Source organism: Trachemys scripta, chromosome 14 (genome assembly GCF_013100865.1).
Source record: "Trachemys scripta elegans isolate TJP31775 chromosome 14, CAS_Tse_1.0, whole genome shotgun sequence".
Taxonomy (NCBI): Eukaryota; Metazoa; Chordata; order Testudines; family Emydidae; genus Trachemys; species Trachemys scripta.
Genome location: NC_048311.1, coordinates 4533396 through 4560405, shown reverse-complemented (window position 1 = coordinate 4560405; position 27010 = coordinate 4533396). Strand labels below are relative to the sequence as shown.

The 27010-nt window shown below is 50.5% G+C and overlaps 1 protein-coding gene across 6 annotated transcripts in view; it reads right to left on the bottom strand.

Annotated features, from left to right (window-relative positions):
• The window catches only part of LOC117887154 (butyrophilin subfamily 1 member A1-like), a 66460-nt gene that overhangs the window by 26941 nt on the left and 12509 nt on the right, over positions 1-27010 (bottom strand). The gene's annotated exons all lie outside the window — the stretch shown is intronic.

The window sequence follows — 27010 nt, the reverse complement described above, 5'->3', positions numbered from 1 at the left end:
TCACCTATGCCTGAGCCCAGTTCTGGAACCGTATCACTGGGGCAGGTGGGCAGGACCCAGCATCCCTTTGGGGGATGCCCTGACCACCAGGCTAGACAGTCATTCTCACGTGCTCGGACTCTCTGCCCAGTGACTGTTTAAGTTTTTATACACAGTGCAAGGGTCTCAGCAGGAGAGATTGAGGGATCCCCACATTGGAATGTCCAATGGCCCTGTGGTTACAGCAATCTTGTGAGAGGTGGGAGACCTTCTTCAAATCCTTTCTCCCCCCGGCAGAGGGGGGAATTGAGTGTAGGTGTCCCACATCCCCAGGGAGTGTTGTAAGGGAGGCAGCAGCATCTCCTCAGCCTCCAGTGCTTCTAGCAAGAAATGCCTTCAGCTCCACACTCCAGGAGATGGGTTCCAAGCTGTGGGTCACTAGCAGAGATAGGTGCCTCCCTGCAGCCCAGAGTTAGGTGACTAGCTCCCTGAGAAGGGCGTGGGCTTAGCCCCCCCCCGCCTTGGCATCTCTCATTGGCTAGCTAGTGTGCTGGTTTGCATGGATCCCATTTTTAGGTGCATCTCACTCCCAGTGTATTGTGGAGGCAGCCTGGGCACCCAACCCAGGTTTTGTGAACTCTAGTGATTTTCAAGGTGTCTAAAAGTTGAGCATTGCAACACTCAGCATTGCAACACCTAAGGCCCTTTGTAGATCCAGGCAGACCCATCCCTTGGAGCAGTACCGGATGTACCATGGCGCCGGGCTCACGTGCCAAAGGGCCCCCCCCACTCTCTCCTGTGGGGGCAGAAGCTTGGTGCTGCCAGCTCCTGGGGCTCACTGCTGCAGCAGGGCAGGCTCCACCAGCAGCCAAGCTCCTCTCCCGCCTCTTCCCCCAGTGTCCCACATTCCCACCCCTTCCCCTCTCCCTGCCGCCGAACAGCTGATCGCTCACGCGAGGGAGGGGGAGGAGCAGAGCCCCAGCGCACTTGCTGCTGGGGGGAGGAGGTGGATAAGAGGCGGGGGTGGGGCCTTGGGGAAGGGGGTGGAGCACCCCCACGACCCCAGCCAACACCCCCAGCCCTGACTCCTGCAGCCCCAACACATACCCAGCCCCCCAACACCCCATGCCCTGACTCCTGCACACCCCCACACATCCCCACCCACACCCTGAGCACCAAACGGGAGCTCCTGCACACACACACCTGCCACATTCCCACCTGCAGCCCTCACACCAAATGGGAGCTGACCCAGGTAAGCGCTCCACACCCCAACCTCCTGCCCCAACCCTGAGCCCCCTTCCTCACCCTAGCTCCTGGCTAGGCCCTGCACCCCAACCCACAGCCTGCTCCTGCACCTCAACTCCCTCCCAAAACACAACCTCCCACCCCAGCACCGCCCGGCCCCGTGGAAACAACCCCCCCCAGCGCCACCCACCCCATGGAAACAAACCCTGCTTCCCCAGCGCCGCCCCGCCGAAACAGCGGTATTGAATCTTGGTAATATGTTATAGTGGGCCCCTAAGGTAGTATAATTAAGGTAAAAGAAAAATGTCTTTTTGCTAGAAGTAGAATAAGATCTTCCCCCCACTTAGTAATCAATTGCCCTGTTGAATGAATGAGGTGTGAATGAGGACGGCGTGGAAGACAGGCACCTCCAGACAGCTGCAACCATTGGAGAGGGGATGGGAGCCAGACCAAGGACAATCAAACTTGTCAAGTGGGCTGACTAGAGAAGAGCAGACATACTGAGGGCCTCGGGGGTTAGAAGCAAGCACCTTCCTTTGGGAACACCCTCTTTGCAGCATTGGGACAACCCCCAGCCCAGAGAAAAGAAGCAAAAAGGACCAAGTATAAAGCCCCCCTCCCCCGCCGCCGGCTCACCTGCCCCCCACCGCCACTGCCCATCCACTCACCTCCTCATCCCCCCACCCCTCCAGCTCGCCTACTCACCCCTCCTCCCCCGCTGGCAGCTCACCTGCCCCCCTGCCACTGCCTGCCCACTCGGCTCGTCATCCCCCCACCCCCCAGCTCGCCTACTCACCCCTGCCGCCCGCTCGCCTCCTCAGCCCCCACCAGCTCACCTGCCTGTTCGCCACCGGCTCACCTGCTCCTCCCACTGCCAGTTCACCTGCCTGCCCACCACTGGCCTCTTACCTTCTGCTGCTGCCCCCACCCCCTGCCGCTTGCTCACCCTCACTCCCCAGCTTCCACTGGCCTCTTCACCACCCTTCCCACCCGCTGGCCAGCCAGCCGGCCAGCCAACCAGCCGTTGGCTTGCCTCACCCTGCCGCTTGCCTACTCACCCCCCGCAGGCCGCATAGTGAGCCCCCACGGCCACATGTGGCCCGTGGGCCATATGTTGTGCAGGCCTGTTCTATAGTATGAGACAATATATTCATGTAATGTTTAAAAAAGTTTTGTAAATGAGTTCTAATAGTTCATGGATTAGGGACCCAATCTTATGGCTTTCCACAGGCTTCTGTATAGATTATTTAGGTTAATCTTTCTACGAACAGCGGCGAACAGCAGAGGCTAACAGCGGGAGTTTGCCTGGGAGCTGTCCGAGAGGAGGTACGCTAAGTGCTGCATTAGGGGGGCTGTGTTGGTGAGTATCTGAGTGTCTGCTGCTGGGACAGTTGGTCAGTTTGACCGTGTGCTTGATTGCTTGCTTGTTTGTTTGAAAAGTGTGAATTGGGAGTGCTTTGTTCCAGCTGGGCCTTGAGTGGGCCTGACTGGTATATAAGGGCAGTCAGCAGCGAACCAGCTGAGCGGCGAACAGCAGAGGCTAACAGCGGGAGTTTGCCTGGGAGTTCGCCTAGGGAGAGCGCACCGAGGCTTTCATCTGCAGGTTTCTCCGAGTAGTTCCTGCAACAGTTGAGGAAGCTCTTAAGAGGATAGTGATATGGAAGGTGAGCGATCAGCTGTTGTAACCTGCACAGGTTGTGCCATGTTTGTCTTTCTTCCACAGGACAGAAGCGACTTTGTCTGTACAAAGTGCAAGCTGGTCTCCATACTGGAGGAGAAGGTTCGAGGGCTGGAGAAACAAGTATCGACTCTGCGTTGCATAAGGGAAAATGAAGATTTCCTGGACAGACGTCAGGAGATGCTTCTACGGCCACAATGTCCTGAAGATTCAGAGCAGGCGCAGCAGGGACAGAAGGATTGTGAGGAGGTTTGGCAGCATGTGACCTCCAGAAGAAGAAAGAGGAGCGTCCATGCACCAGCAATGGAGATACAGGTGAGGAATCGTTTCCATGTTCTCTCTACAGGTGCTAATGCGGAGAGTGGACTAGATGGCCCATCTGAGGGAAGGGAGCAGACGGAGACTCCACCGATTGGAAGGCAAAAGATGCACTGTCCTAGGGATGGGGGTTCCACGACCACCACTCCCAAGAGGAGGAGGAGGGTGGTGGTGGTCGGGGACTCCCTCCTCAGGGGGACTGAGTCATCTATCTGCCGCCCCGACCGGGAAAACCGAGAGGTCTGCTGCTTGCCAGGAGCTAGGATACACGATGTGACGGAGAGACTGCCGAGACTCATCAAGCCCTCGGATCGCTACCCCTTCCTGCTTCTCCACGTGGGCACCAATGATACTGCCAAGAATGACCTTGAGCGGATCACTGCAGACTACGTGGCTCTGGGAAGAAGGATAAAGGAGTTTGAGGCGCAAGTGGTGTTCTCGTCCATCCTCCCTGTGCAAGGAAAAGGCCGGGGTAGAGACCGTCGAATCGTGGAAGTCAACGAATGGCTACGCAGGTGGTGTCGGAGAGAAGGCTTTGGATTCTTCGACCATGGGATGGTGTTCCAAGAAGGAGTGCTAGGCAGAGACGGGCTCCACCTAACGAAGAGAGGGAAGAGCATCTTCGCCAGCAGGCTGGCTAACCTAGTGAGGAGGGCTTTAAACTAGGTTCACCGGGGGAAGGAGACCAAAGCCCTGAGGTAAGTGGGGAAATGGGATCCTGGGAGGAAGCACAAGCAGGAGAGCGCAAGAGGGGAGGACTCCTGTCTCATGCTGAGAAAGAGGGACGATCATTGAGTTATCTTAAGTGCCTATACACAAATGCAAGAAGCCTGGGAAACAAGCAGGGAGAACTGGAAGTCCTGGCACAGTCAGGGAACTATGATGTGATTGGAATAACAGAGACTTGGTGGGACAACTCACATGACTGGAGTACTGTCATGGATGGATATAAACTGTTCAGGAAGGACAGGCAGGGCAGAAAAGGTGGGGGAGTTGCATTGTACGTAAGAGAGGAGTATGACTGCTCAGAGCTCCGGTATGATACTGCAGAAAAACCTGAGAGTCTCTGGATAAAGTTGAGAAGTGGGAGCAACAAGGGTGATGTTGTGGTTGGAGTCTGCTATAGACCACCAGACCAGGGGGATGAGGTGGACGAGGCTTTCTTCTGGCAACTAGCAGAAATTGCTAGATCACAGGCCCTGGTTCTCATGGGAGATTTTAATCACCCTGATATCTGCTGGGAGAGCAATACAGCGGTGCACAGGCAATCCAGGAAATTTTTGGAAAGTGTAGGGGACAATTTCTTGGTGCAAGTGCTGGAGGAACCAACTAGGGGCAAAGCTTTTCTTGACCTGCTGCTCACAAACAGGGAAGAACTAGTAGGGGAAGCAAAAGTGGATGGGAACCTGGGAGGCAGTGACCATGAGATGGTCGAGTTCAGGATCCTGACACAAGGAAGAAAGGAGAGCAGCAGAATACGGACCCTGGACTTCAGAAAAGCAGACTTTGACTCCCTCAGGGAACAGATGGGCAGGATCCCCTGGGTGAATAACATGAAGGGCAAAGGGGTCCAGGAGAGCTGGCTGTATTTTAAAGAATCCTTATTGAGGTTGCAGGAACAAACCATCCCGATGTGTAGAAAGAATAGTAAATATGGCAGGCGACCAGCTTGGCTAAACAGTGAAATCCTTGCTGATCTTAAATGCAAAAAAGAGGCTTATAAGAAGTGGAAGATTGGACAAATGACCAGGGAGGAGTATAAAAATATTGCTCAGGCGTGCAGGAGTGAAATCAGGAAGGCCAAATCACACTTGGAGTTGCAGTTAGCAAGAGATGTTAAGAGTAACAAGAAGGGTTTCTTCAGGTATGTTAGCAACAAGAAGAAAATCAAGGAAAGTGTGGGCCCCTTACTGAATGAGGGAGGCAACCTAGTGACAGAGGATGTGGAAAAAGCTAATGTACTCAATGATTTTTTTGCCTCTGTCTTCACGCACAAGGTCAGCTCCCAGATTGCTGCACTGGGCAGTACAGCATGGGGAGAAGGTGACCAACCCTCTGTGGAGAAAGAAGTGGTTCAGGACTATTTAGAAAAACTGGATGTGCACAAGTCCATGGGGCTGGATGCGCTGCATCCGAGGGTGCTAAAAGAGTTGGCGGGTGAGATTGCAGAGCCATTAGCCATTATTTTTGAAAACTCATGGCGATCGGGGGAGGTCCCAGATGACTGGAAAAAGGCTAATGTAGTGCCCATCTTTAAAAAAGGGAAGAAGGAGGATCCGGGGAACTACAGGCCAGTCAGCCTCACCTCAGTCCCTGGAAAAATCATGGAGCAGGTCCTCAAGGAATCTATTATGAAACATTTAGAGGAGAGGAAAGTGATCAGGAACAGTCAGCATGGATTCATGAAGGGGAAGTCGTGCCTGACTAACCTAATTGCCTTCTATGATGAGATAACTGGCTCTGTGGATGAGGGGAAAGCAGTGGATGTGTTATTTCTTGACTTTAGCAAAGCTTTTGATACGGTCTCCCACAGTATTCTTGCCACCAAGTTAAAGTAGTATGGGCTGGATGAATGGACTGTAAGGTGGATAGAAAGCTGGCTAGATCGTCGGGCTCAACGGGTAGTGATCAATGGCTCCATGTCTAGTTGGCAGCCGGTTTCAAGTGGAGTGCCCCAAGGGTCGGTCCTGGGGCCGGTTTTGTTTAATATCTTTATTAATGATCTGGAGGATGGTGTGGACTGCACTCTCAGCAAGTTTGCAGATGACACTAAACTAGGAGGCGTGGTAGATACACTAGAGGGTAGGGATCGGATACAGAGGGACCTAGACAAATTAGAGGATTGGGCAGAAAAAAACCTGATGAGGTTCAACAAGGACAAGTGCAGAGTCCTGCACTTAGGACGGAAGAATCCCATGCACTGCTACAGACTAGGGACCGAATGGCTAGGTAGCAGTTCTGCTGAAAAGGACCTAGGGGTCACAGTGGACGAGAAGCTGGATATGAGTCAACAGTGTGCTCTTGTTGCCAAGAAGGCTAACGGCATTTTGGGCTGTATAAGTAGGGGCATTGCCAGCAGATCGAGGAACGTGATCGTTCCCCTTTATTCGACATTGGTGAGGCCTCATCTGGAATACTGTGTCCAGTTTTGGGCCCCACACTACAAGAAGGATGTGGAAAAATTGGAAAGAGTCCAGCGGAGGGCAACAAAAATGATTAGGGGTCTGGAGCACATGACTTATGAGGAGAGGCTGAGAGAACTGGGATTGTTTAGTCTCCAGAAGAGAAGAATGAGGGGGGATTTGATAGCAGCCTTCAACTACCTGAAGGGGGGTTCCAAAGAGGATGGAGCTCGGCTGTTCTCAGTGGTGGCAGATGACAGAACAAGGAGCAATGGTCTCAAGTTGCAGTGGGGGAGGTCCAGGTTGGATATCAGGAAAAACTATTTCACTAGGAGGGTGGTGAAACACTGGAATGCGTTACCTAGGGAGGTGGTGGAGTCTCCTTCCTTGGAGGTTTTTAAGGCCCGGCTTGACAAAGCCTTGGCTGGGATGATTTAGCTGGGAATTGGTCCTGCTTTGAGCAGGGGGTTGGACTAGATGACCTCTTGAGGTCCCTTCCAACTCTGATATTCTATGATTCTATGATTCTATACCCAATGGGACTCATTGCTCAGTTTCGAAGATACCATCAGAGATCCTTAGTTTTGCAGTTCTCAAACTGTGGATTTGTGTCTCCAAAGGTAACATGCTTGTTAACAGCAAAAATATTTTAAAATAAATAAATAATATATAGAGGTGAGAAATAACAGACCTCAACTCTATTGTCCCTCTGCAAATTTGTGTACACGGAGTCAGTCCCTTAGCTCTCTTTAAAAGTGAAAAGTTTCAAAAAGTTCAGTGAAAAGAAGATTGTTGGGGGGCGGAATAGATCTGGACAAGGAGAAGAAGTCTGGAGATAAATGTGAGAAGTGAGGGATGTATGCTTTTTTGTTAAAATATTATGTTTGCTGTTGAAGAAAAAAATCCAGAATACTTAACATTGTTTTAGTTAAATAAAATGATTTAAAAGTCTGCCTGGTGATGTTTTCCTCCTATTCAGCCTGGCAAGAAAATCCTCCAAATATTAATGATTAACCTGTTGAATTGGAGATAGTTCATCTCCCAATGACTTCATAAATATCTGCTTCAATTATGTTTGGTAAATGAAATAACCAAACAATCATTCATTTTCTGATATAGCTGTAAAACTCATCTGAAAAGTTTTCAAAATAAATCACTGTTTAAAAATGTATAGTGTGTACCTTCTAAAAATGAAACCTACATCTAGCTCTGAGTTGTGAAGAATATGTATTAAGGTAATAACAACCAACTTTTATGCACTTTTATGTAGAAAACCATGATTAAATCGAGTCTTCCTGACTAGTATTTAAATCATGATTTAAATCAAATCCACCCTGCCCGCTGTGCTCTTACTCCTGACCCCTTCATTCCCCAGGGGGGCCCACAAATATGTTTGGTGCTGGGCCCACAAAAAGTTAATCCGGCCCTGGTGGGGAGACGAGTGGTGGGCAGGTGGGTGAGGAGGCGAGCGGTGTGTGGGCAGACAGATGGTGAGGAGGAGAGCGGGGCACAGGGGGGGATGAGGAAGTGAGCAGTGGCCGGGCGGGTGGGCGCGCCAGGCAGATGATGAGGAGACTAAAGGGGATGCTGATTTTTCCCAAGTCCTGCACCCCCACTAGGGAGGGCCCTGGATCCAGGCCACAGTCCTTTGCAACTTATCAAGGTGTCTAATGCATGAGGGAGGTCCATGTAGACCTGTCCTCATTCCACCAGACTGATGGAACTCCTCCCACCACCCTAGAATCATAGAAGAGCTCCTAGAATATTAGGGTTGGAAGGGACCTCAGGAGGTCATCTAGTCCAACCCCCTGCTCAAAGCAGGACCAATCCCCAGACAGATTTTTGCCCCAGATCCCTAAATGGCCCCCTCAAGGATTGAACTAACAACTCTGGGTTTAGCAGCCCAATACTCAAACCACTGAGCTATCCCTCCCCACCCTTTACCAATCAGGATGGGTTTTGCCCCCCATATGACTGCCCCGAGAGGAGATTTGATCAATTAGAGGGTGTTTTGGTGTGGGGTGATCCGTCTGGAAGTGGATTGTGTGACCCCTCTAAGAACTCCTCCCACTGTCCTCTACCAATCAGTGCGCAGCACTGCCCTTGGAAGTCCCAGCGCCATGCAAAGAAGCCATTTCATTCCAAGAATGCGTGTTTTAAAAATTGTGGAAAGGCTACGAGGAAACGTGGATTCCTTCACCACCCCTATGAGAACTTTGGACTTTGTTTTAGCTCCAAGGGCTTTCAACCACCTGTGGAGAAAGCGCTACATCAGTGACAGTTCCTAGGAGGAGGAAGGAGCGGCTGAGGGGAGCCCTTTGGCCCAGTCGTTGATGGATATGCCAGAACCTGACCCTGAAACCCAACCGCTCGTGAGGAAGACGAACGAGCATGATGGCCTCTCATTGTATAAGGGGCCTACTATCAATCAAGCACAGGCCCCGCCCCTGACTCCACAGGCCCCACCCACCTGTCACCCTAAGACCCGCCCCCTGGGGTATTACTTCCGGGGTCAAGACGGACACATGACCAGAAGAAAAGGGTGCCATGTGACCCCTCTAAGAACTCCTTCCACTGCCACCTACAAATCAAGATGGATTTCACCTCCTGTAGGACCGCCCCGAGAGGAGATTTGACCAATCAGGGGATGTTCCGGGGTGATCCATCTGGAAGTGGATCATGTGACCCCTCAAAGAACTCCTCCCATGGCCCTCTACTAATCAGGATGGGTTTCCCAGAGGAGGAAGGTGACCGTGGCTCTTGGGAGTCACCGGTGGACAAGGTGAACAGAAAAGACATCACTCAGGTAAATGAACGATTAAGAAGTGACTGTCGAGGATGGGGTATAATGGGATTAGGAACCAACCTGGAGTTGCATAAATCTAAAAACAAGCAGTGGGGGTTTACAATGGTTTCTTTTCTGAAAATCTCTCAACAGCTCAATGATGCCTTTCTGGCCCTGGACAGTGTTGCGTCAGACAGCGAAAATGAACCGAGCCCACCTTGTTTTTGTATAATGCCGGTAGAAATCATTGACAAGGACTCAGAGGATGATAGCTATATGGATTTAAGGAGGAGGCTTGGCATGAAACTAACTGAGCCAATGCCATATCATGAGCATAAAAAAGTCATGTGTTCTATTGTACATGTTGCTGTTTATGCTGTCCTTAATCACTGCCTTAGGGAAAAGCTTTTTGAAGATTGTGAGGGCTGTGTCATAGATGTGCCAGCCCAATGGTACCATGATTGTGTGAGTTGGACTTCAGAGGATATAAACTGCAAGCTCCGGGGACCTGTGACCTGACCTGTGTTTGGAAAACTTATTAAACACTGTTATTGCCATAGGTTATGCTATGCAATGTCTGTGCTTAATGTAAGAAAATTTAGCACAAGGGGTGACCTTGGTAAATGCTGTGCAATTCGGTCGAGACCCTGACAGTGTTTTAAAGAAAATGACCAAACCGGAAGATGCCTGCTTACAGCGTTATATGGACCGCCTGGTCCACACAAAAAGTTACAGAACCCTGCTTAAGAAAAAGACCATACAATAGAGCTGACTCACCCTGTTGAGCTGATGGTTTAACCACACCCCCACTGAATAGCCAGGGTGACTCTATTGAGTCTGTAGGTCTAGATGTGATTACCCACCCTTGTTGCCATCAGGGTTAAACATATTAGTGATCAATCATTAAGTCTGATGGGTGAACACCCACAGTAAGGGAGGTGGGTGGATGGGGATGGTGAGCTCTGATTAATATTAAATGAAATAAAACTTCAGGAGTTCATAGATGCTATTGGACAGTTTAAATATAACCCAGGAGTTGGTTGAATGCTATGGGTCGCTCTTTCTAGCAACTCAAAGTCATTAAAATAATACATTTACAAAAATAAACAAGGGTCTAACCCAAAACTGAAATGTTTCAAGGGTTCACAAACCTCCACCATACTTTTATAGAACAAGCATTTGCTGAAAAAACATTTAAAAGCTATGGGTATTTGTAGGGTGTTTACTATGGTTGTGATACATCCATTTTATTTCAAAACAACCCAAAACTTTAAGCATGAAAGAAACATGTTTTTAAAAAAACCAAGATATTCGTTGATATCAGTAACATTAAGGATTGTTGTGTATGGTGATTTACTGTTTAATTCTGTAAGAAGGCCCTACAATGTTGTTTTTTCATTGAAACAGAAAAATGTATTTTAACTAAAAAAAAAAAAAAGCAGCCCAGTTGTGCAGACAACTTAATTCCCCCACCCCTCAGATCACACAAAGGAACTTTGGGGAGGGGTGCCTAATTTCCTTCAGTATTTATTAATTCAGAGTTGTAAGTGATTGAATCAACCTGCAAACTACAGTTAGGATGGTATAAAAACCTCAGGTTGTGGTTTTTTTTTTTTTTTTTTTTTTTTTTTTGAGACTGTCCTTTTTCAACAGAAACTATCAGAACAGCACAGAATAGCTGCCGGACTGCAAGACTAGGTATACTACTTGTTTTTAACTCTGAAAATATATATTATATAAGGTCACTGTTTATCCATGCTGTCCTTACTAAATAATGGTACCTATCTTTATTGCAGTGTGATCTGTTTAGCATGGAAATAGCAACTTCAAGCTGCTTTTCACCAGGGCCAGGTAAAACCGCATTTTTAACTATAGTTGTGCTTAATACTGTTAAATTAGAAAACACCAGGTATAACACAGATTGCATAGGGATTTGATACAATTGGGGAATAATAGTAACTACAAATTTTGCTTGTTCTTTAATCCAAAGACCCAAATACACATGGGGGGGTGGGGACAGAATAACCATGTGCCAGCATCCCTTTACCCTGTGGTGGAAGGTAACTTTTGCAATTGGCTTTTAAAACTGTGCGTCTCTTTGAAAATGTTTTTTAATTAGTGTTTAAATTGTTGTTGGTGATTTAGGAGGCCTATGCTAGAGATAAGTGTGTGGGGTTTTACAATATTTTATTTCAAAACAGTTTGGTTTTTACTCTGCAAAATGTGATGTGTTTCTTAAAATGGGTTGTTTTAAAATTAGTTAGTGTTGTTGGTGATTTAAGGGGCCTATGCAAGACATAGTTATGGTGGGGGAATTAAAAAGTATTTTATTGCACACTTTGTTTTTGGGTGCATGGTGGAAACACGTGCTTGTATTAAAAAATGTCCAGGTTTTAGAGGAACACTAGTGGTAGAAATAAATCAAAACCTGTGTGTGTTATACAGCTTGAAATGGATTATTTTGTTTTACAGCTATGACTTTTTAAAGAGAAAAACACCCTAATGAGTACTTTATTTTTAAGTTTACAAGACCATTTCATGTGTTTTATAATAACAATGTTGTCTGCTCCACAGTACGGTCAAAACATGAGAGATCCTTAGACCAGAGTGCAAACAAGCTCAAAAGAAAAAGGAAAGAGACAGCTGAAAAGGAAAATTCACCAGCATCAACGGCTGATGGATGGACGAAGCCCAGTAAATATATTTTGCTTATTGGTTTGGTTATGTTATGAGGTTTTGTATTTTAAGCAAGTACATATATGTGAGTGAGAAAGATGGTAAAGTTAAGTTTTGTAAAATGTTTATTTGATGCTAAATTGGAACTTCTGTTTTTCTTAATCAGGCATGGGCAGCTCTCCTGACAATGCTGTAGTCAGAGCTACAGGGACACCTCCACCAGAACCGCCAAAGAACCAGGAATCTGCTCTGAGACCTTTAACAACAACAACAGCGCCAATGCAAAACAGCACAAGAGCACAGATGAGTTATCAGGGCAGTCCAAAGCTCGCATACGTCAAACCCAAGGACAAAACAAAAGACTCCAATAAAAAGCAACCACGCAAACACAACTCCAGTTCCTCAGCGGTCAGCACCACACCAAACCCTGAGAAAACTGTGAGCAAAAACACAGATATTCACAAACCCAGAGCACGCGCTTTAGGGGTTGTGAATGTGAGGGAAAACACACATATTCACAAACCCAGAGCACGCGCTTTAGGGGTTGTGAATAAAAAAAAACAAGGACTGACAGTTCCTGCAATACTGGGGTATCTCTTTATGAAGTATCTGAAAATTATTACGAACCATTCTGCCAACACAATAAGCTTGGCACAACTCTTCGGTATTCTAAAAAGATTTGGCAAAAATATGACGCTTCGTTCAGAAAGCTGATGGCCACTGTATCCTCAGGGGTTCTCAAAGAAAGGAGGGCTGGAAACTACATCAAAAATGCAAAAACTCTTGCAGGTGACTTTGGAAAAATTGAAGTATTTTTCAAAGAGGGTGGCTCTGAGCAGATGTGACTAGCCGTGGAAAGGGGCTTGGGTAAAAGGGGCATCCTCAAGGGTACACATCAGCTAAGGCTTAAACAAAATGGGGACAGAATTTGGGGGATAAACAAACAGCTGCTAAAAGTTACAGGCCAGGATTGCTGTAAAATTTTTTTTAAAGGCTAAAGAGGTGATGAGGAGAAAAGAACAAAAAGAGATGCCCCCATTGAAGACTCTCAGACTGATGTGTCTGAGAATGGGGAGGAGGAAACAGAGTCTGATTTAGAAAATTCCCCAGAAGGCTCTCCAGATGGGTCCCTGTCTACTCCTGATGATCCTCACGGTGCCCCTCAGAGTCTGACTCTCAAATAGTGTCTGATGTAGAAGATGCAGCTGATGGTCCTGTAGAGAAACCCCCAAGTAACCCTGAAAATGCAGATTCAGACCCCCAAACAGATGTGTATATGGAGTGAGTGAGAAGTTGGCAATGGGAATTACCTAGATTTGGGGGTTCGGTGTATTGTGAGGAATTTCATTTGGTCAATCTTGAGCGAATAAATTCAGCTCAGCAGGTTGTCGAAGCCATACACAGGGGGATACAGTTAGTTCTTGATGCTGTTAACAGTAGAATAGCCCCTGACAATTACGTTCAGTTATGTTTAGAGAGTCATAATTTAACCAGTCCTTTGTTTTTGGTAAGAAGAACTAGGGATGAGCTGTCTGCTGAAGACTTCTTAAATCAGACCTCAGAGCTGTTACAGAGTAATAGAGAGATGCATGTCGATAGGACGTTGTCTCATTGTGACAGTTGTAAAAAAACATGGGCGGGGGTGGCCATAGAGTTTTAAATTCTATCCTCAGTAGTCAAATCATCCATCAAAAGAAACCGTGTTTAGTAGACCTGACTTACCAATCTGTGTTTTGTGGGCGGGCTCTTGGCTGTCATGTCCGACTGTAACCCCACAGACACGGAATTGTTAGATGGGGCGAGAAAGTTGCATGAGAAACTGGGGTGGTCAGATCAAAAAAAGATTATGCTCAGTGACATAGCAGCATTTGAACAGCATTTAGGAGTCAAAATACAGGTGGTGCTTTATGCGGCAAAAGGCGAGTGGTTTTTTTTTTTAAATGGGCCCAGTGTACCCCAAGACTTTTTTTTCATCCTGTTGAACAATGAGCATTACTATGGAGTTCTGGATGTGAAAGAGTTGTTTGGTGCAAAAAATTATTGTGAGTTTTGCACATGGTGTAGTCACGAGCACTCTTGCAGGTATCTTTGCCACTTCTGCTTGAGTGCGACAAGCTCAGAGAGTGTGGGTGTGCAGCTGAGGTGTCCTAGCTGTAGACTGTATTGTTGCTCCAAAGAGTGTTTAGACAGACATGTCAACTGTGCATTGAAAAAAAACAAGTCAAATGCCTGTCTAAAACTTTATGTGATCAGTGTTAGTCTTACGTGGACAAGGGGCACAGGTGTAAAGGGAGGCGTTGTAAGCAGTGTCAGGGTTTGAACACCAGTGATGTAGAAAGCCACCTGTGTTTTATGGATAGCATTAGAAAGACTGAATCATCAGAAAAGTCTGTGTGTATGTTTGGGGGTGGTTTCTTTTTTTTTTTTTTTTTATGATTTTGAATGCACGCAGGAGACGGGGTTGCATGTGCCCAATTAAACTTTTGCTATGTCCCTAAAGCTGGAAAAATCCTGGGAATTTAAAGATGGTGAGTGTCTTTCTACCTTTGTTAAGACCTTTATTGGCAAAAAGTTCCGGGACTCCGTGGGGAGAGAACCCCAGCCCAGGAACAACAGCCCAGCAAGGTCAGGGTGTGTCCTTCTCCCCCTTCCCCCCTGCTCTGTCAGAGGAGCTGCGGAAGACTTGACAGGACAGGACTCTGCATTCCCTTGGCCCGATTCTCCTGCTCACATCCGTGTGACCCAGGAGTAACAGGTTTATTTTAATTTTCCTGTTCCTGGAAATGTGCTGCCCTAACAGCAACCGCCCATTTCCCTGCTGCCAACTGCCTTCTGCTTGCTACCCAGCATTCCCCGTGGTCTGCCTAGGTTCTGCTTTTCTTTTAAAAGGGCTCTCACTGCAGCTTTGCTCTCTGTTGTCTGCTGCTTCCACTCAGACACTTCCTTCTGCAACCTGCCACTGACCCTCTCACTTCACACACTTGCTTCTGCATTCCTACAATCTGTGCTGCTTGTGTCAGAGACGTAGCTCTGAGAGCATCAGATTCTGCCTTTAGATTAATCACGTCACTTTCCTTTTCAGCTCTGATTCTTTCCAGTTCCTGCAGTCTGTCTTCCAGCCGATCTTTCTCCTGATCTAGTGTTGTCGCGACCATCCACAACCCCTGCAAGGCATCTTTCTTCTTTGCCCTAACGTTTGGGCCTCCCCACTTCCCTGCACCACCCCAGACATCCCACTGCTTGTGGAGCTGCAGGAAGGCTCCAGGGCCAGTGAAAGCGCCAAGCTTCCAGGGTCCATTACCCCCATATTCCTGTACAAAATCTGTCAAGCTGTTCCCCAACATCATTTACACCTGTTATCTTTTTCCAGGTGTTTCCTTGTCCCTGGGCATAATTCTGCACTCAAGCAGGCAATCAGCCTGAGTCCCAGTAATCAATTTATCCATAGATTAACTCACGAACTGCGACATGGGTACTTGTGGGGAGTTATCCCACCCTGCTGTCTTTTACCTCCTATTGCAATGGACAAACTACAAACTGTTCGTACCATCCGTCTCCTTCCTCTCTACCATCCTCACTGGGGCCTCCAAAATCTGTTACCCAGGATTCTTTCAACCCAAAGCTCTTGGTAATTGTACTCTGTGCGAGGTTGTTTCAGGAAATAAATCAAGGGAGACACGGTCATCTGACCCTCAATCAGATCTTCCTTTTGTGTTCTGGGCTGGGTTTGGGGCCGGGAATTGGGGCAGCTTCCTACAAGGCCACCCTCAGAGTCCTGAGTCCCAAAGAGATCCTGGCTTTCTGGGGAGATCTATTCCCCACCCTCTTTGTGTTCCTCCTCCAGTGACTCTTGCTGCTCGGCCTCAGGGGCTCCACTGTCCTCATGGTGGCATCATTGCATCCACACGAGCAATAGTCCGCAAACTAACTTAATTCACATTGAATGTAGTGCACTTTTAAAGTGGAATCCAGTATTCACAACAAGTGGGGAGTTAATGTGCTTTAAGGGTTTGTGTCATGTGCACACAGGCATTTTCAATCTGCATTAACTTGAATTAGACTGGATTAACCCCCTCATCGAGATAAGTCCCTAGATTCCAAGTGCAGGGCTGGGGGTTGGTTCTGCACTGTGTGACTTAGCCCTGGCAGTGGCAGGGTGATGCGGCAGAGAGAGCTGCTTCTCGGGCACAGGGCTGGAGTGTCGGGCTTGGGATTTCTATAGGTGCCTGTGCACTGTACATCCCCACTGCTTTTCAGGGGAACAGAACTTACTGTAAATAACCATATGACACCGAAGATAACCCTGACTTCATGTCTGCAATTGCTCATCCAAACGGATCCCTGCTCCCCCAGCCAGGCCCAAATTTCAACTACTGCTCAGCCAAAGAGGCATCGAGACCTGTCAGAAACCATGTGATGTGAGCAGGCATGGAGCAAATCACCTTGTATATTCATTATGTGTGATGTGATTGGTCACTTAAGTCACCTGGGTTGAAATCACCACCAGACTGGGATGAAAGGGTTTGTGTGTGGACACAAGGGGGGTTAGGGCAGTGCCTGAGTTAGAGCCCGAGTTAACTCTGCTATGAAGACAGACCCTGTTGAAAACAGGTGCTAACTTTTGTTTTTCCCAGTGGGTGCTCTGGCCCTGCTCTGCCCTGAGGCCCTGCTCCCGCGGGGCATCGTCCCCCAGGCCCTGCCCTCACTCTGTCTCTTCCTGCCCCTACTCTGCTCCCTCCCCGGAGGCCCCCCTGCCTATTTGCAACTTGCTCCTCTCCACCCCCTCCACGAGCCTCCCCGCCCACTCATCAGCCTCTCGCTCCTCTTTGCCCCCTCCCCCAAGCGCCTCCCACAGCCGCTCACTGATCAGCAGCCAGCCCCAGGACCCGTGCAACAGCTGATTGGCAGCCAGCACCAAACAGCTGTGGCTGGTGGGTGCTGGGCACTCCCTATTTTTAAATTGGGTGCTCGGGCCCCAGAGCACTTACCGAGACAGTGCCTATGCTCTTAGTGCAGAACACAGCCCCCAGATTAGGTATGGCAGGATGAGGAAATAAAACTTCTTTTCCAACTACCAGAAAACACAAAGCAAAGAGGTGACTCCTCTGAGTGTTTCAGGTCACTCTGAGGTATTTACACTGCAGACCATGAATCAGGAAGCTTCAGGTCTCTTCAAATACCTGCTTAAAGCAACCTGACTGTAAACAACAAGCCATTGTCCACATCTGACTCAGAGCCCAGGGAACCGGTCTGAGTGGTTTGCAAAGAACTGTACAGAGATGAGGAGAAGTTCATATAAATAAATGTTTCTGCTAAGACTCCAAGCTCCAAAATGCTTCAATAGTAAATATTTTGTATGATTGCCATATCTGGAGCAGTCAATCAATTAACGACACAGAAGTTTTGTTTTTAAAAACTTTCTCTATACATGGACACCCCCATAAACCTCAAGTACACAGAGAGCAAACAGACCCAAATACAAACAGAGAATGTCACACACAGCTGTGTCCTCTTCCTGATGCTCAGGGAAGCCATTCCAAAGGTCTCTCCTCACTCACCGGATCTATGTGTCCTGCCTTGGTCACCACAATTCCTTGGTAACCCGCCAAACAGTTTCACATTCCAAAGTCGCAGGGATGTTCTTCAGAAAGGCACCAAGGCCAAAGCCTGAGGAATCCTCTGATTCCACAACCAACAAATTCACCCCGGCCATGCCACCAGCATCCAGAATCTGAGCTTTTGGCTCAGCCCACTCTGGCATTGTACGGGGGCCAGTAAAACTTGTCTCTGGCTGGGAGACACTTTCCCCCGTACAGATGCTGTGCAACACAACCGCAGGCTCTGTATCAAAGGGCCCCGTGCTGGGAGTGAAGCTTGGAGTTAGCAGGGCTGGGAGGGAATGTGCTGCAGGCAGAAGGAGGTGGGTCCATACTGTTAGCACGATGGACATTTTTGACAGTGCTGCCGCCCATAGGCGGCCCACACTGGGGTCCTATGACTTAGGGTAGCTCCCCGGCTACCTTAAATGACACTGGGGGATGTTTTATCCCCTCCCTCCCCCCAGAGCAGCCTGGAATCCCAAGGATGCAAAAGTGGAGTCAAGCGACTTTTCCCATCTCTCCACCAGAGCTGTGAGTTCTCTGCTGCATGTCCCAGAGGCCCGGCACAGTATCGCACCCTGTGTTTCTAGACCTTGTGGTTGCAGAGATAACCCTGAAAAGGAAATGAGTGTAAGTGATGCAATGACGCCTGCCTGAGTCTGCAGACAGCCTGAAACAATAGTGCTAAGAAAGGGGAACTTCTCCATTCCTCACAGCTCAGTGGACTCATAATGCCATGGAATTCAGTGTGTCTGCCACAGAATTTACAGGTTGCCCAAAGTTTTATCTTCTGTGTCCCTGCCCTGCTGCAGACAGGAGTGGGGGGAGCCACCCCTCACCTAAACAGCTAACACCCCAGTCAGAGAAGGAATCTTCCCTCCCTCTTTCAAACAGTTGCAATAGTCCAATCAACACTGAGCAAACCCACACTGGATGCTTCAGTTTTAACCACTATTACCAGCATCATATCTATTCCTGAGCGAGCTGAGAGGGGAGCTAGCAAACGGCCCAACACCAGCTCATCTAGCTGTGGCTAACACTCTAGACACGGCTCTCTCTGGATTGAGGCCAGGCCATGGAACTGCAACTGCTTTAAGGGCACTGATGGACGATCTCCTTCTGTCACTGGACAGGTGGTTAGAAACTGACCAAGGAGCTATAAACTTCTGCTGACATGATGCTGTAAACGAGCGGCATTCCCACTCCGCTCCAGAGTCTGTTTGCTCCAGAGTCTGCACATGCTGTGTGGGGTCAAACTCACCCCTGCCCTGCCCTGGGACTTTGTTTTATTCACAAGGTAACTCACAATAACACAACGGGAACTCCAGCCCCAGCTTTCCTCCCAGTCTGGCTTTTCCTAGGGCTCCTCCTGTGGTGCCAGCAGAGAATGGGCGTAGCAGGTCCTGGGGTAGCTGACAATGGGACATACTCACTAAGATAGAGCGCTCACAGCGGGCAAGGGCCATAGCTGGCCCCTGGCTGCCCAGAGGGAAGGGCCTGTGAGCTTACAGAGCTGGGCACAGGAAGCACAGAGGGGTCCAGGTCTAACAGAGGCAGATGTCCCAACTAGTCCTGCCCATGGAATTTCACTACGGACCAGAGTTATGAAGGTACGGCAGTGCTTACAGAGGCAGACAGATGCCTAGAGGGGTTCTCAAAAGAATCTAACCAAGTAATGCGCCCAAGGGAAATCAATGGGAGTTAGGTGCCTACAGACTATTTAAATCAATGGGAGTTAGGTGTCTAAACAGAGTAAGCACTTTTGACAACCCCACAAGGTACCTATCTGCTTCTTTAGGTTCCTAAATACCTTTGAAAATCTGGCCTTACATCCCTCCCTGCTTACCTAGAGGAGGACTTATACAAACCAAACCAAACACAACACCAGAAATCACACCTAGAAATCCTCCTCTGACATTCCACCCAGAGATCTGTCACAGGCCAACTTTCCCAACCCAAGCCTCCTGCACAGGGATTCATGCCACTTTGCTTGTGCATTGGAAATGGCAGGCGACCAGCCTTCTGCGGTCTGGAGCAGAGGAGGGAGCTCCTGATCCTCAGCTCAACAACTGGGACTTTCTGATTTTGCCTCTAGAACATGCCTGGCAAGCGCTGGAAGCTTTGGTTCCCTGGAATGCTGGACAGTCCCCGTTTAGAAGAGTCAGGGACCAGATTACCCATGACAGGCTCCTGTAAGGGAGAATGAGACAGCTCAGACCAACCTGGAAGTAATTAAATCCTATGTGGCTAGTTGGCAGTTAAATAGCTAATGAGCCTGATAAAGGGTTACCAGGGCTCAGCTGTAGGGATCCTAGGGACAGGAAGCTGCTGAAGAGAGGAGCTCCCAGGAGAGCTCACCAGAGCAAGGAGCCTGGAAGAGGTGCTCTTGGAGCAGTGGTCCCCAAACTGTGGGTCATGCCCCTCTAGAGGGCGTGGAGGAACATTTGGGGGCATGGCAGGGCCTGGACCAGCCCCCAGCCCTGCTCTGCCCCCAGCTCCACTCCAGCCCCACCCTAAGCCTCAGCAGCAGCTCTGGCCCCGGCCTCAGCCACCAACTCCTAGCCCTGCTCCGGGCTGTGACCCCAGCTACAACTCAGTCCGCACCAGTGCCTTCGCTCCTGGCTGAAGCCCCCAACTCCTGGCCCCAACTGCGGGTCCACTCCCAGTCACAGCCCCTGTCTCCTGGCCCCAATTGTGTCACCGTTCCTGGCCCAGCTCCCGGGGTGGGGGTGCAAACCAGGTAAGGGAGGGCATGACCAAAAAGGTTTGGGGACCACTATCCTAGACAGAGGAGCTCCCCTAAGGGGGAGAAGCTGCCAGAGATGACAGTGACAGCAGCAGCTGTAGCAGGACAGAACTCTGGAGAGCTGCTCCCGGCTGGAGAAAGTGGATGCAGAGAATAAAGGCACAGTCTGAAATGACCCCAGCTCTGGGAAGGAGGGCTGGAGTCATCTGATTCCACGATGGAAACTAATCCAAGCCCAGCTCCAGGAAAGAGGACTGAGGACTCCTGACTTGAGGGCAGTGAGGAGCTTGAGTGAGAGCTGGAGGCTGGAGCAGAGTGAAGGAAAAGATTTTATTTTGGGGTTTACTTGGACTCAGAGTGGACCCCAGCAGGGAACTTTTCTCTCAGATCTTTTAGACTGTGAAGCATAATTTAAGGAGTGCTGAAGAGGGTAAACTGAGGCAAGTGCTTTCCAAGACACCCTGAAATGGCTGAGGGTGGTAGCTGAGGGTGCCACCGCATGATAAGTCTACAAAACTGGAACCCATTTAACAGAAGTGCTGCCCCTTCCCCATGCTGACAGAGCCTCACTCTCTTCAGTCTGTCTGCGTGGGCCCCTCACCGCAGGGTCTGACCCCAACAGAACCTGCATCACAGAGTGGAAACCTGGAGTGAACACAGCACACGGTTTTGGGCCACCCACCTGGCTTCCAGTGTCCCTGTCCCAGCTCCCAGGCTGCTCCCACTCCCCCACAGCCTCCAGCTCCCCCGTTTCTCAGGCTGCCTCTGCCCAATCCTGTTCCCTGGGGGGGTGACCCAGGGCCCAGCATGGAGCCATCAGGGTCACTACAATACTGTCTACCACTCCCAGAAGACAGGCACAGGATGGGCTCAGGGAGTGGCTGGCCCCACAATGGGACCCTCGTGCCCCCTCCCCCAGTGTTCACTGCTGCCCTTGCTGGGCCTTGTCTGCACTCAGACTGGGAGCCCTGTGGGACTGGCAGCCCCTTGTTCTATCTCTGCAGAGCCTGGCTCATGCGTGGGCGCTATATCAATAACACTCACTGCCCAGCCCCTAAGGTCTGCATGACAGTGCGTGGCCTTCCCCATTGCATACGGGGACCTTGGGGGGAAGGAAGCCGTGGTTACTCTGCCCCACACAGAGGGCTGGCTCTGGCTTTTTTGCCACCCCAAGCAAAAAAAAAAAACCCTCAGGGCAGCCGGAGCGGCGAAGCAAAAAAAAAAAAAAAAATTACCCATAAAAAAAAAAAAAACACAGGATCAGGGGTGGCTTGCCTGCGAGAGGTCCTGGGTCCCACGGATTTGGCGGCATGCCTGCGGGAGGTCTGCCGGTCCCGTGGATTCGGCCTACCTGCCGCTGAATTGCCACCGAATCTGCGGGACCGGCGGACCTCCCGCAGGCAGGCCGCCGAAGGCAGCCTGCCTGCCGCCCTCGCAGGGACCGGCAGGGTGCCCCCAGCGGCTTGCCGCCCCAGGCACGTGCTTCGAGCGCTGGTGCCTGGAGCCACCGCTGCCCACACATTCATCCTGAGGCTCCCCCGAGCTGCCAGATCCGGATCCCTGGGGTCAGAGCGCGGGCAGTCAAGTGGCACTGACTGGCCGGGGCTGCTGGGGTGGGTGAAAGGAAAGGAAAAGCATGTGCTGAGCCTGCGAGTGCAGCAGCAGAGGCAGCGGCAGAGAGAGGGGGCGCAGTCATTGAGAACAGCAGGGTCTCCACCTGCAGGGGAGTGGTCAGCGCTGGGACAACAGGCTCGGTCAGGTGCTATGGGGGGGGCGGGGCTGGAGATGAGGGGTTTGGGGTGTAGGAGGGGGCTCAGGGCTGGGACAGAGAGTTGGGGTGCAGGACGAGGTGTGAGGTCCTGACGGTGCTTACCACGGCTCTTGGAAGCGGCCGCCAGGTCCCTGAGGCACCTAGGTGCATGGGTGGCCAGGGAGGCTTTGTGTGTTGCCCTCGCGGCTGCAGGCGCTGCCCCTGCAGCTCCTTATAGTCACGATTCCCAGCCAATGGGAGCTGCGGAGCTGGCACTCAGGGTGTGGGCAGCGCACGGAGCTTCCCTGGCTGTCTATGTGCCTATGGGCCGCAGGGACCTGGAGGCTGCTTCCGGGAGCCTGCCTTAGCCCCGGTTCCCTGCTGCGCCGCTGACCAGACTTTTAACGGCCCGGTCGGCAGTGCTGACCAGAGCTGCCACGGTCCCTTTTTGACTGGGTGTTCTGGTCGAAAATCAGATGCCTGGCAACCCTAAACCTGTCCTGCCCCAGCTGTTACATTTACTTGTTATACACCTCAGATACTGCACAGATCAACATGGCCCAGAGAACAGGGCTTCCTGGCTCCACATCACGACTCTCTGTCCCTCCCACACTGATCCCTGCAACCCCCCACCCACCTATACCTCTTCATCCCCCGTCCTCTGCACAGACACACACCTTTAAGCCCCATCCCCTGCCATAAATCCATATCCCAGGGCCAGTCTCCTGCCCCACTGCACATTGTTATTTGCATTCCAGTAGCACCTAGAGGTCACACTCAGAGCTGGGCCCCACAGCACTAGGTCCTGTACACACACACTCAGGACCAGGCTCCACTATGCTAGCTCCTGTATGCACACACTCTGAGCTGGGCCCCACAGTGCTAATTACTGTACACACACACTCTGAGCTGGGCCCCATGGCGCTAGGTCCTGTATGCACACTCTCAGGGCCAGGCCCCACAGCACTAGGTCCTGTACACACACACTCAGGGCTGGGCCCCACAGCGCTAGGTCCTTTACACATACACTCAGGGCTGGGCCCCATGGCGCTAGGTCCTGTACACATACACTCAGGACTGGGCCCCACAGCGCTAGGTCCTTTACACATACCCTCAGGGCAGGGCCCCACTGAGCTAGGTCCTGTACACACACACACTCCAGACTGTAAGATGACACAGGCCCTACTCCAAAGAGTTTACAATCTAGGGTCCTGACCCTGAAAATATTTATAGCCAGGTATAACTTTACTCAGAAACCTGCCCCTCTTCCCCACTTACCCCTCCAGGTACTGCCCCATCTCCCTCCTCCCCTTTATCTCTGAACTCAGTGAACCCAGTCTGCAAACAATGCTTGTGTCTCCAGCTGTCTTAGATCCCTTCCAGTCTGACGTCCCTCCTACCCACTCTAGTCAGATGGCTCTCACTGGGGTCCCTAATGATCTTCTGGCCAAATCTCAATGCCCATAATCACAGGGTTTTTTTTTTTATTCCTCCCTCTGCACACCCAGGCCATTTCCAAACACCACTGCTCCTTCCTGACTGTTATCTCCAGAATCATCCTTTTCTCACCATCCCTGCAGCACAGGCCCTCACTCAAAGGCCCTCAATATATCCCGCCACTATTAACATCCCCTTCTATGGCTCCCAGACACACCCACTGTCCCCCTTCTGTCCACACAAACTGCATCTAACAAAGAGACAGTCCCTGTCCCAGGGAGCTCACCCTCTGCATGGCCAACTGGGTACTAACTGGTGAGGGACCTAAAGGTAAAGACAAGAAGCTTGTGAGGGAGTGGAGCTGAAGGGGGTCTCAGTGGAAGGACACTAAGTGGTGGATGTGGTAGCAGAGACAAGCCCCTGAAAGCTGATCCTAGCAGCAGTGTTTTGGATGGAGGTGAGGGGACAAAGTGGAACAAAGCGGCTGGTGTCAAGGCCGGGCAGGAGGAGATCACAGCAGTGGAGGTGTGAGATGATGGGGTGAATGAGAGCCTGGGCTGTCAGGACAGATAGGAGACGCTGAATCTGTGACGTGTTATACACGCAGGAGCAGGGAGACTGGGGTGAGGTCAGGACATGGGGGCTTAGAGAGAGGCTGAGTCAGAGACAATGCCCAGATTTCTGGCCTGAGTGATTGGGCGAATGGACGTGTTCTAAGGGTGGCCAGCACTGTATTTCAAAATTACAGGATAGTTTTCTCTGCTCTCCCCAACCCCCGTCCTGGGCCTACATCATGGAGCGGTTCTCCCAGCCAGAGCAGAGGAAATACCCCCTGGACTCCTCCTGAAAGAAGCCACCTCAAGCAGGGCTCAGACCCCAGGCCTTCCACTCCGCTCTGAGCTCCCTCCAGCCAGCCCAGGCCTCATACCCCACCACAGGGCCACAATCCCTGGCCCACAGGAGGGGCAGAGATCCTGGTACCTTGCTCTGGTGGGGCCCAGTGTGCGGGATGGGAGGCAGGGAGGAGGGAGAGCAGCCACAGCCCCCTGCTTCTGGGAGGGCTCGTGGTGTTATCGAAAGGGCTGAAGAAACTAGGAAGTGGGGTGGGCTGTGAGAGGTGCAGAAGAGATTAAACACTCAGCTGTTGAGCTTAAATTTCCCTCTGGACATTGACAAGGAGGAGACGTCAGATAAGCCGAGATGTGGGATGGGATGGAGGGGGAACAGTCTTTAGCGGAGAAGGAGTTTGAGAGACATTGGCATAGAGGTGGTATCTGAAGCCATGTGTGTAGATAGGAGCTACTAGAGGCAGCGTGTGGAGAGAGGAGAGCTGGGGGCCAAGCACTGAGCTTTGGGGGACATTCTCTGAAAGAGGGAGACAGGAAGAGACCAGCCCAAGAAAACAGACATAGAAGAAGTGATTAGAAAGACAGGAGGAGAACTGGGAGAGGAGGGAGCTGTGAAAGGGGGGGAGGGTTAGCTCAGTGGTTTGAGCATTGGCCTGCTAAACCCAGGGTTGTGAGTTCAATCCTTGAGGGGGCCATTTGGGGATCTGGGGCAAAATCAGTACTTGGTCCTGCTAGTAAAGGCAGGGGGCTGGACTCAATGACCTTTCAAGGTCCCTTCCAGTTCTAGGAGATGGGATATCTCCATTAATTATTATTATTATTATTAAAGCCAATGATTTAATGGCAACAGGAGTGGTCAGTGGTGTCAGAAGGAGGAGCATGAGGCTAGCACGAGGAGGATGCGGATCACATAGAAACCATATGATCTGGCCAGGAAGGTCATTAGAGACTTTGGTGAGAGCGGTTTCAGTGTTGTGCAAGGGGGTGGGAGCCGGATTGGAGAGGATCTAGGATGGAATTGGAGGAGAGGAACTCCAGACAGCGATTGTAGACAGAGCGTTCACTGAGCTTAGAGATGGAAGCAGAAGGGGCAGTAGGTAGAGAGGCAATTGGGGTCGGGGATAGAAAGTTTTAAGATGGGAGAGACTGAGTGTCACAGGGTGGCTAGTTCTTTAAGGGGAGTTCAGCCCAGGGCCAGTCTGTGAATATTCAGCTGATGCTGAGGCCAGGGAACAGGTGATGGTTTGAAGAGTGCAGAGAGTCACAGGCTTGGGGTAACTGCACCCCTGACTCCCCCTGTGGTCTGCTCAAGGCATGTCCCCTTAGGTCTCAGGTCTCTCCCTGGGCAGGGACCCACATCCCTCTCTCTTCATACCGGGGTTTCAGGCTTGCTGCCTCCCTGCAATTCACTGTGGGTTTCCCAGCAGGCCTGACCAAGTACCGGCATTTGTGCTTTGCTTTCTCTCCCAGGGCTATGAACACCATGTGTCAGTGGTTACCAGCAACCCAATAGCTCTTCTGAAGCAGAGAACATTGAAGGACAAAAGCCTGACAGAGAAAACTTACCATAAACCAATAAGAGGTCTGAACATTACACTTATACTGAAGGATTCTCATTAGGCACATGGGACTCTCTGATAGGTTCCAAAGTCCTTCAAACCTTCCCTAGGGGTTTGTCCTCTTGAATAACAGGTCCTATTAGTTTGTAGGCCAAGATCCCAGGCCTCTCGTCCATTTAAAACAAGGGTTTTTTTTACCAAATATCTTTGTTCTCTTTGGCTTCTGGGACTTGGTCTGAACTAGTTTGTGCAATTCTGCCTAGGGATGGCACTTCTCTGCAGCTGTTATCTGTCCTAGCAGTAATTACCCCCCATGGATTGTAGCTCCTGGAGGAGATGGGGTAACCCTCCCCAATGGAGTAGATTACAATCCTGAGCCCACAGATGTACCTATAACATGTGTAGGTGCCATTTATACAGGGGATACAAAAGGAACATTCATAAAATTAATTCAATAATTCCCAAAATACCACATGTGGTTGCAATACCTGTTAGACAGAGTACACATGTGAGTGTTATAGATTGTTCCTATTATCTCTGAATAGGGCTCAAAACTTCTCACAGGCACCCCGGGTATAATGGATATTGGGGGCTTAATTCTCTGATACACAAAGGACTTTTTGTGCCACTCTGTCATGGGGCCTCCCCAACTGCTGCAGGGACGGTGAAGGGCATGCAAGAGGAAAAAATATGAAAATGGATCATCACCACTATGCAGGCAAAGTCAGAAGCCAGATAATGCAGAGGGAGAAGGATGCAGATAGAAAAGTGCAGGAAGCAGAGAACCAGCCATTATGGAATTACAGGGGTGGGGGGGTCTCAGTGCAGAGACTCAGCATCAGGAGAGACAGAGAGAGCAGGTTAAATTAGTAGGATGGAAACCACAGCAGGAGGGAACCAAAATGCCCAAGTTGCTGTGGAGGCAGCCCCAGGGCTGGAGTGGGTCACTATCATCCCTGAGGGAACAGAACACAGAAGCTGGCTAATTTCACATCCTCATTGTAACAGGAGCTTTAGCTCTGAGCCCTGGTCAGATGTGCCTAGTGCCAGGGCCGGCTCTGGCTTTTTTGCCGCCCCAGGCAAAAAAGCCTCTGGCCGCCCCCCCCCCGGGGGGGGGGCAAAGCCCCAGGGGGGGGGGGGCGAGCCCCGGCGGGGGCCCCCCTCTCCCTCCGGCAGCCGGGGGGGGGGGCGCCGGGGGGGAGGGCGGCCGGAGGAGGAGAGGCCCAGTTGAGTAAGCGGCCGGGGGGAGGGCGCCGGGGGGGGGGGG